This window comes from Lolium perenne, chromosome 3 (genome assembly GCF_019359855.2).
Source record: "Lolium perenne isolate Kyuss_39 chromosome 3, Kyuss_2.0, whole genome shotgun sequence".
NCBI classification, from domain to species: domain Eukaryota; kingdom Viridiplantae; phylum Streptophyta; class Magnoliopsida; order Poales; family Poaceae; genus Lolium; species Lolium perenne.
The window spans coordinates 222,053,494-222,067,804 of NC_067246.2; positions in this window are offsets into that span (position 1 = coordinate 222,053,494).

The following is a 14,311-nucleotide window of genomic DNA, read 5'->3' on the forward strand; positions in this document are numbered from 1 at the left end:
TCGATAGTGGGTTCATGCCTCCATTGAATCTGGGACAGTGACAGAAAGTTCTAAGGTTGTGGATGTGTTGTTGCCACTAGGGATAAAACATCAATGTTTTGTCTAAGGATATTTGTATTGTTTACATTACACACAGTACTTAATGCAATTGTCTGTTGTTTGCAACTTAATACTGGAAGGGGTGCGGATGCTAACCTGAAGGTGGACTTTTTAGGCATAGATGCATGCTGGATAGCGGTCTATGTTCTTTGTCGTAATGCCCTAAGTAAATCTCATAGTAGTCATCATGATATGTATGTGCATTGTTATGCCCTCTCTATTTGTCAATTGCCCAACTGTAATTTGTTCACCCAACATGTTATTTATCTTTTTGGAGAGACACCACTAGTGAACTGTGGACCCCGGTCCATTCTTTTACATCTGAAATACAATCTACTGCAATCATTGTTCTCTGTTGTTCTTTGCAAGCAAACATCATTCTCCACACCATACGTTTAATCCTTTGTTTACAGCAAGCCGGTGAGATTGATAACCTCAATGTTAAGTTGGGGCAAAGTATTTTGATTGTGTTGTGCAGGTTCCACGTTGGCGTCAGAATCCCTGGTGTTGTGCCGCACTACACTCCTTCACCAACAACCTTCACGTGGCCTTCATCTCCTACTGGTTCGATAACCTTGGTTTCTTACTGAGGGAAAACTTGCTGGTTTACGCATCACACCTTCCTCTTGGGGTTCCCAACGGACGCGTGCTTCACGCATCATCAAACATATTTTCTAGCGCCGTTGCCGGGGAGATCAAGACACGCTGCAAGGGGAGTCTCTCACATCCAATCTCTTTACTTTGTTTATTGTCTTGCTTTATTTTATTTTTCGTCTTGTTTGCTTTCTTTATGTCAAAAACACAAAAAAATTAGTTACTTGTTTTACTTTACTTAATTCGGTTTTGCTTTACTTATTTTTATTATTGTTAAATAAATACTCCTGAAAACACTAAGTTGTGTGATTTCACTAGCACCAATAATAATGATTTCATATGCACTCCTATTGCTCCACCTGCCACTACAGCAGAATTTTATGAAATTAAACCTGCTTTACTAAATCTTGTTATGAGAGAGCAATTTTCTGGTGTTAGTACTGATGATGCTGCTGCCCATCTTAATAATTTTGTTGAACTTTGTGAAATGCAAAAGTATAAGGATGTAGATGAGGATATTATAAAACTGAAATTGTTTCCTTTCTCCTTAAGAGGAAGAGCTAAAGATTGGTTGCTATCTTTGCCTAAGTATAGTATTGATTCATGGACTAAATGTAAAGATGCTTTCATTGGAAGATATTATCCTCCTGCTCAAATTATATCTTTGAGAAGTAGCATTATGAATTTTAAGCAATTGGATAATGAACATGTTGCCCAAGCATGGGAAAGAATGAAATCTTTGGTAAAGAATTGCCCTACCCATGGACTAACTACTTGGATGATCATCCAAACCTTTTATGCAGGATTAAATTTTTCTTCAAGGAACCTATTAGATTCAGCTGCTGGAGGTACTTTTATGTCCATCACTTTGGGTGCTGCAACAAAGCTTCTTGATGATATGATGATCAACTACTCTGAATGGCACACTGAAAGGACTCCTCAAGGTAAGAAGGTAAATTCTGTTGAAGAAACCTCCTCCTTGAGTGATAAGATTGATGTTATTATGTCTATGCTTGTTTATGGTAGATCTAATGTTGATCCTAATAATGTTCCTTTAGCTTCATTGGTTGCTCAAGAAGAGCATGTTGATGTGAACTTCATTAAAAGTAATAATTTCAACAACAATGCTTATAGGAATAATTTTGGTAACAACTATAGGCCATATCCTTCCAATAATGGTAATGGTTATGGTAATTCTTATGGTAATTCTTACAACAATAGTAGGAGTGCACCCTCTGGTCTTGAAGTCATGCTTAAAGAATTTATTAGTACACAAACTGCTTTTAACAAATCTGTTGAAGAAAAGCTTGGTAAAATTGATGTTCTTGCTTCTAAGGTTGATAGTCTTGCTGCTGATGTTGATCTTTTAAAATTTAAAGTTATGCCTAATGAAGATAAAGATATTAAGTCATTTGCTACAGCAAACGCTATCCAAGTTCGAATTAATGACAATATTAGAATGATGGCTGAATTGCATGCTAGGTGGGAAAGAGAAGAAAAACTTGCTAAAGAGAATAATGTAGCTAAAGTTTGGACTATTACCACCACTAGTAATGTTGATGCTTCACATGTTGCTAAACCTCCCACTATCAATGGTAAAATAATTGGTGTTGGCAATGTTTCTACTTCTAATACAAAGCATGCAAAATTTCCTGAAACTGCTGAAACTGTTTGTGATAAAAGTGCTGAAATTTTTCAGAGTATTGGGGACAATGATCCCATTGCTTTAGATCATAATGGTTTTGATTTTGATAATTGTCATATCTCTGAAGTTATTAAGTTCTTGCAAAAACTTGCTAGAAGTCCTAATGCTAGTGCTATAAACTTGGCCTTTACAAAACATATTACAAATGCTCTCATTAAAGCTAGAGAAGAGGAATTAAAACTTGAAGCTTCTATTCCTAGGAAGTTAGAAGATGGTTGGGAGCCCATCATTAAAATGAAGGTCAATGATTTTGATTGTAATGCTTTATGTGATCTTGGTGCAAGTATTTCTGTTATGCCTAAGAAACTCTATGATATGCTTGACTTGCCACCATTGAAATATTGTTATTTGGATGTCAATCTTGTTGATAATTCTATAAAGAAACCTTTGGGGAGGATTGAAAATGTTCACATTATGGTTAACAATAACCTTGTCCATGTTGATTTTGTTGTCTTGGATATTGAATGCAATGCATCTTGTCCTATTATTTTGGGAAGACCCTTTCTTCGAACTGTTGGTGCTATTATTGATATGAAAGAAGGAAATATTAAATATCAATTCCCTCTTAAGAAAGGTATGGAACACTTCCGTAGAAAGAGAATGAAGTTGCCTTTTGATTCTATTATTAGAACAAATTATGATGTTGATGCTTCTTCTCTTGATGTTACTTGATTTACACTTTCTGCGCCTAGCTGAAAGGCGTTAAAGAAAAGCACTTCTTGGGAGATAACCCATGTCTTTATTTTGCTACTGTTTTGTTGTGTCTTGGAAGTTGTTACTACTGTAGCAACCTATCCTTATCATGTTTATTTCATTGTTGTGCCAAGTAAAGTCTTTGATAGAAAAGTTGATACAAGATTTGAATTTCTGCGCAGAAACATATTTTTAGCTGTAACGAATTTGAGTTGATCTCTCTGTAGGAAACTCGTAAAATCCTGAAAAAATTCATGCGTGGTCCTCAGATATGTACGCAATTTTCATTAAATTTGAGCTTTTTCATCTGAGCCTGTTAAGTGCCTCGAAAAAATTCGTCTTTATGGACTTTTCTGTTTTGACAGATTCTGCCTTTTATTTCGCATTGCCTCTTTTACTATGTTGAGTGGATTTCTTTGTTCCATTAACTTTCAGTAGCCTTGGGTAATGTCCAGAAGTTTTGGGAATGATTGTGTCCTCGCTGAACATGTGAATTTTTGATTATGCACTAACCCTCTAATGAGATTATTTTGAGTTTGGTGTGAAGGAAGTTTTCAAGGATCAAGAGAGGAGGATGATATAATATGATCAAGAAGAGTGAAAAGTCTAAGCTTGGGGATGCCCCCGTGGTTCGTCCCTGCATATCTCAAGAAGACTCAAGCATCTAAGCTTGGGGATGCCCAAGGCATCCCCTTCTTCATCAACAACTTATCAGGTCACCTCTAGTGAAACTATATTTTTATTCCATCACATCTTAAGTACTTTACTTGGAGCGTCTGTTTGTTTTTATTTTTGTTTATGTTTGAATAAAACCGGATCCTAGCATTCATTGTGTTGGAGAGAGACACGCTCCGCTTTTTCATTTGAACACTTGTGTTCTTCGTTTTAATATTCATGATGAAAGTTGAAAGTCGCTTCATTTATTGCTATTTGGTTGGAAACAGAAAATGCTTCATGTGGTAATTGGTATATTGTCTTGAATAATTTGATACTTGGCAATTGTTTTGAGCTCTCAAGTAGATCATGTTTAAGCTTTTGCATCATGTAGTTTAAACCTATTAGTGGAGAACTACCATAGAGCTTGTTGAAATTTGGTTTGCATGATTGGTCTCTCTAAAGTCTAGATATTTTCTGGTAAAAGTGTTTGAGCAACAAGGAAGACAGTGTAGAGTCTTATAATGCTTGCAATATGTTCTTATGTAAGTTTTGTTGTACCGGTTCATACTTGTGTTTGCTTCAAACAACCTTGCTAGCCAAAGCCTTGTACTGAGAGGGAATGCTTCTCGTGCATCCAAAACCTTGAGCCTAAAACTTATGCCATTCATGTCCACCATAACTACCTATTATGTGGTATTTTTCTGCCATTCCAAAGTAAATTGCTTGCATGCTACCTTTAAAAAATTCATTCCTTGTCTTTGCAATACATAGCTCATGAGAAAGTAGCCTAAAAACTATTGTGGTAATGAATATGTCGCTTATGTATCTTAGTTCTTATAAGTTGCTTGTTGAGCGGTAACCATGTTTCTGGGGACGCCATCAACCTATTACACCTTTGTTGAATATCATGTGAGTTGCTATGCATGTTCGTCTTGTCTGAAGTAAGGGAGATTTCTCATGATTAAATGGTTTGAGTGTGCATATTGTTAGAGAAGAACATTGGGCCGCCAACCAAAGCCATGTATCATGGTGGAAGTTTCAGCTTGGACATTAATCATCATAATCTCTTATGAGAATATTATCTGTTGTTGAATGCTTAAAGCATAAAAGAGGAGTCCATTATCTGTTTTCTATGTTGTCCCGGTATGGATGTCCTCAAGCTATCAAAATTGAGAAATCAAATGCGATCTATCTCCTTGGACCTTTGTACAGGTGGCATAGAGGTTGAAACATATGTAATGCAATGATAATCCATGGAAGTCCGAGCTAATTAGGACAAGGTGCGGGCACTATTGGTATTCGATGCATGAGGCTTGCAACTTATAGGAGGTTTTATGCATAACACATATGAATTATTACTACCGTTGACAAAATTGTTTCCATGTTTTCAAAATAAAAAGCTCTAGCACATGAGTAATCCCTGCTTCCCTCTGCGAAGGGCCTTTCTTTTACTTTATGTTGAGTCAGTTTACCTACTTCTTTCTATCTTAGAAGCAAACACTTGTGTCAACTGTGTGCATTGATTCTTACATGTTTACTTATTACACTTGTTATATTACTTTATGTTGACAACTATCCATGAGATATACATGTTACAAGTTGAAAGCAATTGCTGAAACTTAATCATCCTTTGGGTTGCTTCAAAACCTTCTATTAAGAATCTATTGCTTTATGAGTTAACTCTTATGCAAGACTTGTTGATGCTTGTCTTGAAAGTACTATTCATGAAAAGTCTTTGCTATATGATTCAGTTGTTTAGTCATCATCTATTTGTTAACAAACTATAGAACATTGCTTCGAATCACTTCATTCATCTCATATGATTTACAATAGTATTGATCAAGATTATTGATGCGTGCAGTTAACACACGTCCGTTGGGAACCCCAAGAGGAAGGTGTGATGCGTACAGTAGCAAGTTTTCCCTCAGAAAGAAACCAAGGTTTATCGAACCAGTAGGAGCCAAGAAGCACGTTGAAGGTTGATGGCGGCAAAATGTAGTGCGGCGCAACACCAGGGATTCCGGCGCCAACGTGGAACCTGCACAACACAATCAAAGTACTTTGCCCCAACGTAACAGTGAGGTTGTCAATCTCACCGGCTTGCTGTAAACAAAGGATTAAACGTATTGTGTGGAAGATGATTGTTTGCGAAGAAAAGTAAAGAACAATTGCAGTAGATTGTATTTCAGATGTAAAGAATAGGACCGGGGTCCACAGTTCACTAGTGGTGTCTCTCCCATAAGATAAACAGATGTTGGGTGAACAAATTACAATTGGGCAATTGACAAATAAAGAAGGCATAACAATGCACATACATATATCATGATGAGTACTATGAGATTTAATCAGGGCATTACGATAAAGTACATAGACCGCTATCCAGCATGCATCTATGCCTAAAAAGTCCACTTTCAGGTTATCATCCGAACCCCTTCCGGTATTAAGTTGTACACAACAAACAATTGCATTAAGTATGGTGCGTAATGTAATCAACACAAATATCCTTAGACAAAGCATCAATGTTTTATCCCTAGTAGCAACAACACATCCACAACCTTAGAACTTTCTGTCACTGTCCCAGATTTAATGGAGGCATGAACCCACTATCGAGCATAAATACTCCCTCTTGGAGTCACACGTATCAACTTGGCCAGAGCCTCTACTAGCAACGGAGAGCATGCAAGAACATAAATAACATATATGATAGATTGATAATCAACTTGACATAGTATTCAATATTCATCGGATCCCAACAAACACAACATGTAGCATTACAAATAGATGATCTTGATCATGATAGGTGATACGTCCAAAACGTATCTACTTTCCCGAACACTTTTGCTATTGTTTTGCCTCTAATTTGTGTATTTTGGATGCAACTAACATGGACTAACGCTGTTTTCAGCAGAACTGTTCTGGTGTCTCGTTTTTGTGCAGAAATCCAACTTTCGGGAAAATCCTCGGAATTTATGCAGAAGGCCCTATTTTCCCAGAATACTGACGGAGCCAGAAGGACAAATCAAGTGGAGGCCCGAGGGCCCCACACCATAAGGCGGCGCGGCCTAGGGGGGCCCGCGCGGCCCTATGGTGTGGCCCCCTCGGCCGGCCTCCGACGCCCTCCTTCGGACTAGTTATTGGCCTCGACCTAAAAACGCACGGAGAGAAGTCGAAGTCGCCAGAAACCCTCCAGAACGCCGCCACATCGCGAAACTCCGTCGCGGGAGCCAGAAGTCTCTGTTCTGGCACTCCGCCGGGACGGGGAATTGGAGGAGATCATCGCCATCATCACCGCCAACGCCTCTCCATCAACCAGCCATGTTTCCCCCATCCATGTGTGAGTAATTCCCCCGCTGTAGGCTGAAGGGGATGGTAGGGATTGGATGAGATTGGTCATGTAATAGCATAAGATTGTTAGGGCATAGTGCCTAGTGTCCGTAATTGGTACTTTGATGATATTGTTGCAACTTGCTATGCTTAATGCTTGTCACTAGGGCCCGAGTGCCATGATCTCAGATCTGAACATGTTATTGTTTCATCATGATATTCATTGTTTTATGATCTTACCTGCAAGTTGTATACACATGTCGCTGTCCGGAACCAATGGCCCCGAAGTGACAAGAATCGGGACAACCAGAGGGGATGGTAGTGATGTGAGGATCACATGTGTTCACGGAGTGTTAATGCTTTGCTCCGGTACTCTATTAAAAGGAGTACCTTAATATCCAGTAGATTCCCTAGAGGCCCGGCTGCCACCGGCTGGTAGGACAAAAGATGTTGTGCAAGTTTCTCATTGCGAGCACGCACGACTATAATTGGAACACATGCCTATTGATTGCTTTGTACTTGGACACCGTTTTATTATTATCTGCAAATGCCCTGTTATGATTGTTACATGAGTTTCTCTCATCCATGCAACGCCCGTTCATCCGTCCCCGTGCCTACAGTATTTTAATCCTGCTGTTTACTAAAATCACTACTGCTGTCTTTGTTACTCTGCTGCTGTTATTTCACTATCACATCGCTATAAAACTGTTACACGATAAACTCTTGCGAGCAAGTCTGTTTCCAGGTGCAGCTGAATTGACAACTCCGCTGTTAAGGCTTTCAAGTATTCTTTGTCTCCCCTTGTGTCGAATCAATAAATTGGGTTTTACTTCCCTCGAAGACTGTTGCGATCCCCTATACTTGTGGGTCATCAAGACTATTTTCTGGCGCCGTTGCCGGGGAGCATAGCTTTGTTTGGAAGTTCACTTGGATTGATATTGTTCGCTGCAAATTCTCCATCATGGGTAAACCTCGCGATACTAAGGTCGCCATATTACCATCCACTACAAGAAAAGGTACAACTCTGAGTACCTCTGCTGCTCTTGATTCACCATCTGTGATTGATAAACTTGTTTCACCGCCACATGCTTCACATGCGGGTACTTCTGCTGAATCTGAAAACTCTCATAATATTGATAATATTTCAGCTGTGCTTGATGATAGTGGTTCATTGGGATCTTTTCTAGATGCTACGATTGCTAGGTCTAGACAAATTGAAAATACTGAAACTCCTAATGTTACTACACCTGTTAATTCACCTGAACTTGATTATTCTAGTGATGATCCTGATGAAGATTATGTGGAGCTTAATGATGATTTTATTGGAAAATGCAATGCTACTACTGATGCAAGAAAAATTAAAAAGTTGCTTGCAGAACATGCTGTTAGATATAAACTGTCTCCTGATCCTAAGTTTGCCACATCTCCTATAAACATTAAGGATAAAGATTATGATTTTTCTCTTGATTTATCTCATATAGCTATTGTTGAGAAAACACCCTTTTGTGGTACTGAAAAAGAAAGTGCTGTTGAACACATGATTGAGCTATCTACTCTGAGTAGCTTGTTTTCTGATGATGTTAAGAAGCGTACTTACTTTGTTGCTAAAATCTTTCCATTCTCATTAAAGGATGACGCTAAAACTTGGTATAATAGTTTGCCACCTAATTCTATTAAAAGTCCAAAAGAATTGCTTGATGTTTTCTTCCGTAAATACTTTCCTGCTAGTGCTCAACATATTGCTTTGCAGAGAATCTATAATTTTGACCAGGGAGATGGAGAGAAATTGCCTGAGGCTTGGGCGAGATTTTGCTCTCTTATTAGAGCTCGGCCTGATCATGATTTGGAAAAGCATGATTTACTTGATATATTTTATAGTGGACTAACCATTGAGTCTAGGGCATACCTGGATAGTTGTGCTGGTTGTGTTTTTAGGAAAAGAACTCCAGACGACGTTGAAGAATTATTGGCTAAAATAGGCTGGAATCATGATGATTGGTCTACACCTGAACCAACCCCGACACCGATACTGAAGAAGAGGGGTATGATTAAATTAAATGATGAAGATATGAGGGAAGCCAAGAAGTCTCTCAAGGAGAAAGGTATTAAATCTGAAGATGTGAAGAATCTTCCTCCCATAGAAGATATATGTGAGATAATTCCCCCTTCATCCATGATTGAGGTAAATTCTCTTCAGCGTTTTACTAGGGAAGATATTCCGTATTCGAAACCTCCTGCACAATGCTTAGATGAGTTTGATAATTATATTGTTAAGCAAGAAAATTTTAATATGAGAGTAGAGAATCATTTAATGGAAAATTCTCGAGCTATTAGTGAATTGCATGGTATTGTGGAGAGAACCTCCAATGATGTTAAGATGCTTGTTAAACATTTTCATATGGTTCAAACTCAAATTGATCAACTCACTAAAGTGCAAAATGACTTGTTGGGAAATAATTCTAAAGAAAAACATGCTTATGAAGTAACAACTAGAGGTGGTGTTTCTACTCAGGATCCTTTATATCCTGAGGGACATCCCAAAAGAGTTGAACAAGATTCTCAACGAACTAAAACTAGTGCTCCATCTAAGAAAAAGAAAAAGAAACATAAGAATGTTGTAGAATCCTCTGAACCTGTTAATGATCCTAATAGTATTTCTATTTCTGATGCTGAAACTGAAAGTGGTAATGAACATGATAACGATAATGATAAGAATGATACTCCTGATAAAGAAGAGGTTGAAGAAGAACCTGAAAAGCATGCTAAAAATAAAAAGTATACTAATGAAGATTTTATTGCTGAGAAACATGGTAATGAAAGAGAACCTTGGGTCCAAAAGCGAATGCCTTTTCCTGCTAAGAAACTAAAATCAAAGGAAGAAGAACACTATAATAAATTTTGTGATTGGATGAAACCTTTATTCTTGCAAATCCCTTTGACCGATGCTATTAAATTGCCTCCTTATTCAAAGTATATGAAAGATATTGTTACTAACAAAAGGAAAATCCCCAATGAGGAAATTTCCACTATGCTTGCTAATTACTCTTTCAATGGCAAAGTTCCAAAGAAGTTGGGCGATCCAGGTATACCTACTATTCCTTGTTCTATTAAGAATAATTATGTTAAACCTGCTCTATGTGACTTGGGAGCCGGTGTTAGTGTTATGCCTTTTTCTCTTTATAAGAGACTTTACTTAGATAAGTTGATACCTACTGATATATCCTTGCAAATGGCTGATAAATCTACTGCTATTCCTGTTGGTATATGTGAGGATGTTCCTGTTCAAGTTACTAATAACTGCTTAATATTAACTGATTTTGTTGTGTTGGAAATGCCTGAAGATGATAATATGTCTATTATTCTTGGGAGACCTTTTCTTAACACCGCAGGGGCTGTTATTGATTGCAATAAAGGAAAGGTTACTTTCAATGTTGATGATAGGGAGCATACCGTTTATTTTCCCAAGAGGATTGAGAAAGCATGTGGAGTTAATACAATTTCTAATGTGAGAACTATCAAAGTGGGAACTATTGATTGTCCTATATATGAGCCTAAAGAAGAATATCAAACTCTCGTGATTGGATCCATATCAATACAATTCAAGGTAACATGATTGATTTGAGGTTTATTTCTTCTTATGCTATGTAAAATTTATTTGATGGCAAGACTTGATCAACCTTGTTAACAAATACTTTTTATATGCATAGAGGAGGTAAACAACATCTCTTTCTTCCTCCACTTGCTCTAGTTGCTGTAGCACTTTTATTTTGCAAAGTTCCTTACTTAATTAGAGTTTTCAAAAAAATTTCCTGGCCAGTAATAATAAACTTAATACCCAGAAATGTGCATTTTTTTCAAAATTTTCAAAAATTCACAAAAATTATACCGTTGGTCCTATTTTTCGAAGAGGCACCTGGGAGCACCAGAGGATGACCTGTGGGGCACCCCAGGGTGCCACACCACAGGCCGGCGCGGCCAAGGAGGGGGGCGCACCATCCTGTGGTGTGGGCCCCTCCTTGCCCCACTACTTCATCTCTTTCTCCCAGCATCTTCTCTCTCCCGAAAAAACTCGCACCAGGTTCCTCTCACTCGCGTTTTTGCTCAAGAGCTCAGGATTTTTCGATCTCTTTGCTCAGCCCAGATTTCTGTCTGAGATTTGGCATATTTGCTCTTCGGTATGTGACTCCTCCGCCTATCCAAATAGAATTTTGTTTGGTTGAGTATATCTTGAATATTTTGCTGCAGTAGGTAACATGTTTAGTGAGCTTGCATGCTTGTTCTAAGTTGTATAAACTAGTTTTGATGCATGATTAGTACTCTAGCAAGTTCCCATAGTAGTTCCCCTTGATTATATGTCACCAAATCAAATTTTATATTATTTGTTGAAAATTTCAGAAAATGGAGTGGAATAGATATCAACTTAACCAACAAGAATTGGAGGTCCAACAAGTTATGAGAGTGAACCGTGAAGAGGGAGTATACCCCTCTTACTACCCGTGCGTGGATTTCATGAGAAGCGCGGGAATATTGGAAGATGTTCGGAGTCTAATTTCTCGAGCAGGGCTGAGTGATTTTGTTGAAGGAGAGCCAAGACAATATGCAAAATTAACTATGTCTGTTGTGCGGGACTTTAAGTTCAATTGGTCGCGATCTAACCCCACGGTTCAGTATAAAATTTACAATAAAGCTGTCAACCTGCCATTCAGTGATTTTTGTGCAGCAATTAGAGTACCGCAATGGGGATCATGCGAGAAGATAAGGGGATCGCCGCAAGAACTCTTAAGCCTCTTCAAGAAGATTTGCTATGGAAGGAGTTTCTCAGAGGATAGTGGTAAAATCACTAGCATTCAGCTCCCGGCTATCCGCTACTTTGCTTATTTCATTACTAAATGCGTTCTTGCTAGAAAGATTGGTGGTAAACTTTCTATTCCGGATTTAGCTTTTCTAGCTGCGGCACTGCAAATTACTAGGACTTATAATTTGGGGGCATTGATAGCTTATAGACTCGCTACTAACCGTGAGAAAGGTGGAATTTGTGGAGGTCTCATCGCCTCTCCTTTACTAGCTTTGCATAATGTAGAACCTCATCATCTTGATATTCCACTTTCCATAGAAAAACTTGACATAGTCTCTATGATTAGACATGAATTTGTTTCTGACTCCTCCAACTTGGGTAACCTGTTTTACAAGATGACATTTTATAAGAAAACCTGGAGAATAACTAAGAAAACTGAGAAACTAGTAAGATTGCCTGCGCCTGTTCTGCTTAACCTTGATTCCAGGGAAGATTGGTCGGTCACAGAAGGTGCACTGAATGCACACATAGAGGGAGGAGGCCATCATGCAAGAGACAACACGGAGGAGGCCGAGGAACACCTCGACTCATCATCCGATGCAGCAAGTTCCTCGCATCAACATGTTGGACATGTGGAGCCTCCACGCTTTTCTTCTGCATCGGTACCATATTATGACTATTCCATGTACGATCCACCGGCATGGAACCCAGACCCTCGTTGGGATTGAACTCCACTTAGGCCAAAAGCCTAAGCTTGGGGGGAGGTATACCGGCATCACTCATTCCTTGCATATTATGGTTGCTGGATACTTGTACATACTTGTTTAGTCTCTTTGAGTGGTTTTCTAATGAGAGGGAGATGATATTTGGGGAAGTGCTGCCTGAAAACAGATTCTGGACTGTTACTAGAAAAATTCGTGCGCACAGCCAGAACGTTATTTTGAGCTGCCAATTTTTGTGCAGGTTCCCCAGGTTGTTATCTAACTTTCATTAGTTGAACACTTTTCGAGCTGAGCAACGTAAGATTTTTGTAAAAATCGATTTCTGTACTGCTGTCAGGTTTTGGTAGATTTCTGCCATCTCGCTTTTCTGTGTTTCTTTTAGTTTTCATTTTCTTGTTCTTGCTTTGTTTCTTTCCTAAAACACAAAAAGACCAAAAATATTTCTGTTGTTTCTTTTCATCATTTGTTTATCTTGGTTTCTTGCATTTGTTTCGCTTTATTTGCTATTGCCAGTTTGCTATAAGAAAACCCAAAAAGATTTTGCTTTGTTTGCTTGTTTCCTTTTGTTCTTGTTCTCAAATTCGAAAACACCAAAAATATTTGCTGTTCTTCTTTGGTTTGTAAAGTTCATCTTGAGTTCAATGGTCTTTGGTGGCTGGAGCTTGGTTTTCATTTCATATTGTCCAAGGTACACAAGTGAAAGGCAATAATGACGATCTACGACAATTGGATTGTGGTGAGAGGCTGGTATGAACTCTATTTGTTTTCATTTTTGTACATATACTCATCCATGTGAGCATGCTTAGTTGGTTCATGTGAGGTATATGTTATTTGAGAAAGTCTAGTAGTTCATGGTCTCTCATGTTTAGCTCCAATTTATTAATATGAGTAGCATGTCATGGATATTTGCTTGCATCGTTTTATTCATAGATAGGTATGATATTGTGGTATCCTCCTCTGAATAATTCATTTATATCGACTTGGCACATGCTCACGCATGCATATGACTGAACAAAAAGTCAATTAAGCCTCGATGATCTATATTGCTTCAGAGTTCTTGTATCATTTTTATGCCTCCGTTAATTTATTTTGCCGCAAGCATGATTATGACAGTTACTGCTCTCTTGATTTGTCGCTCCCTAGTCTATTGCTAGCCTTCACTTGTACTGAGCGGGAACGCTGCTCGTTCTTCCAAACACCTGAAAACCAAGTTGTTCCAAAAGTGTCCACCATAAATACCTATGCATGGCATTTCAAACCATTCCAAGTAAATTCTCATGCGCTACCTTTAAAACCTTCAAAATGCTTCTCAATTTGTGTTTATGTTTCATAGCTCATGAGGAAGTATGTGGTGTTTAGCTTTCAACCTTGTCATTTACTTTTGACGGACTCTCATATGGACTAGTGGCACATCCGCTTATCCAATAATTTTGCAAAAAGAGCTGGCAATGGGATTCCCAGTCCCGAATTAATTAACTTAAATAGACACTCCTCCATGGTATGTGATTGTTGGATGGCACCCGAGGATTCGGTTAGCCATGGTTTGTGTAAGAAAGGTTGGAAGGAGTGCCACATAAACATACAAATAATTCATGGGAGCCGCTCTTGAAAGTCCAGTTGGCAAGGTAGTTGGTGTACCCATTACCATTCGTTGACAACAACAAACACCTCCCAAAATAATTTTACTCCTGTTTTTTTAAAAAAAATGAAAAGCTCTAGCGC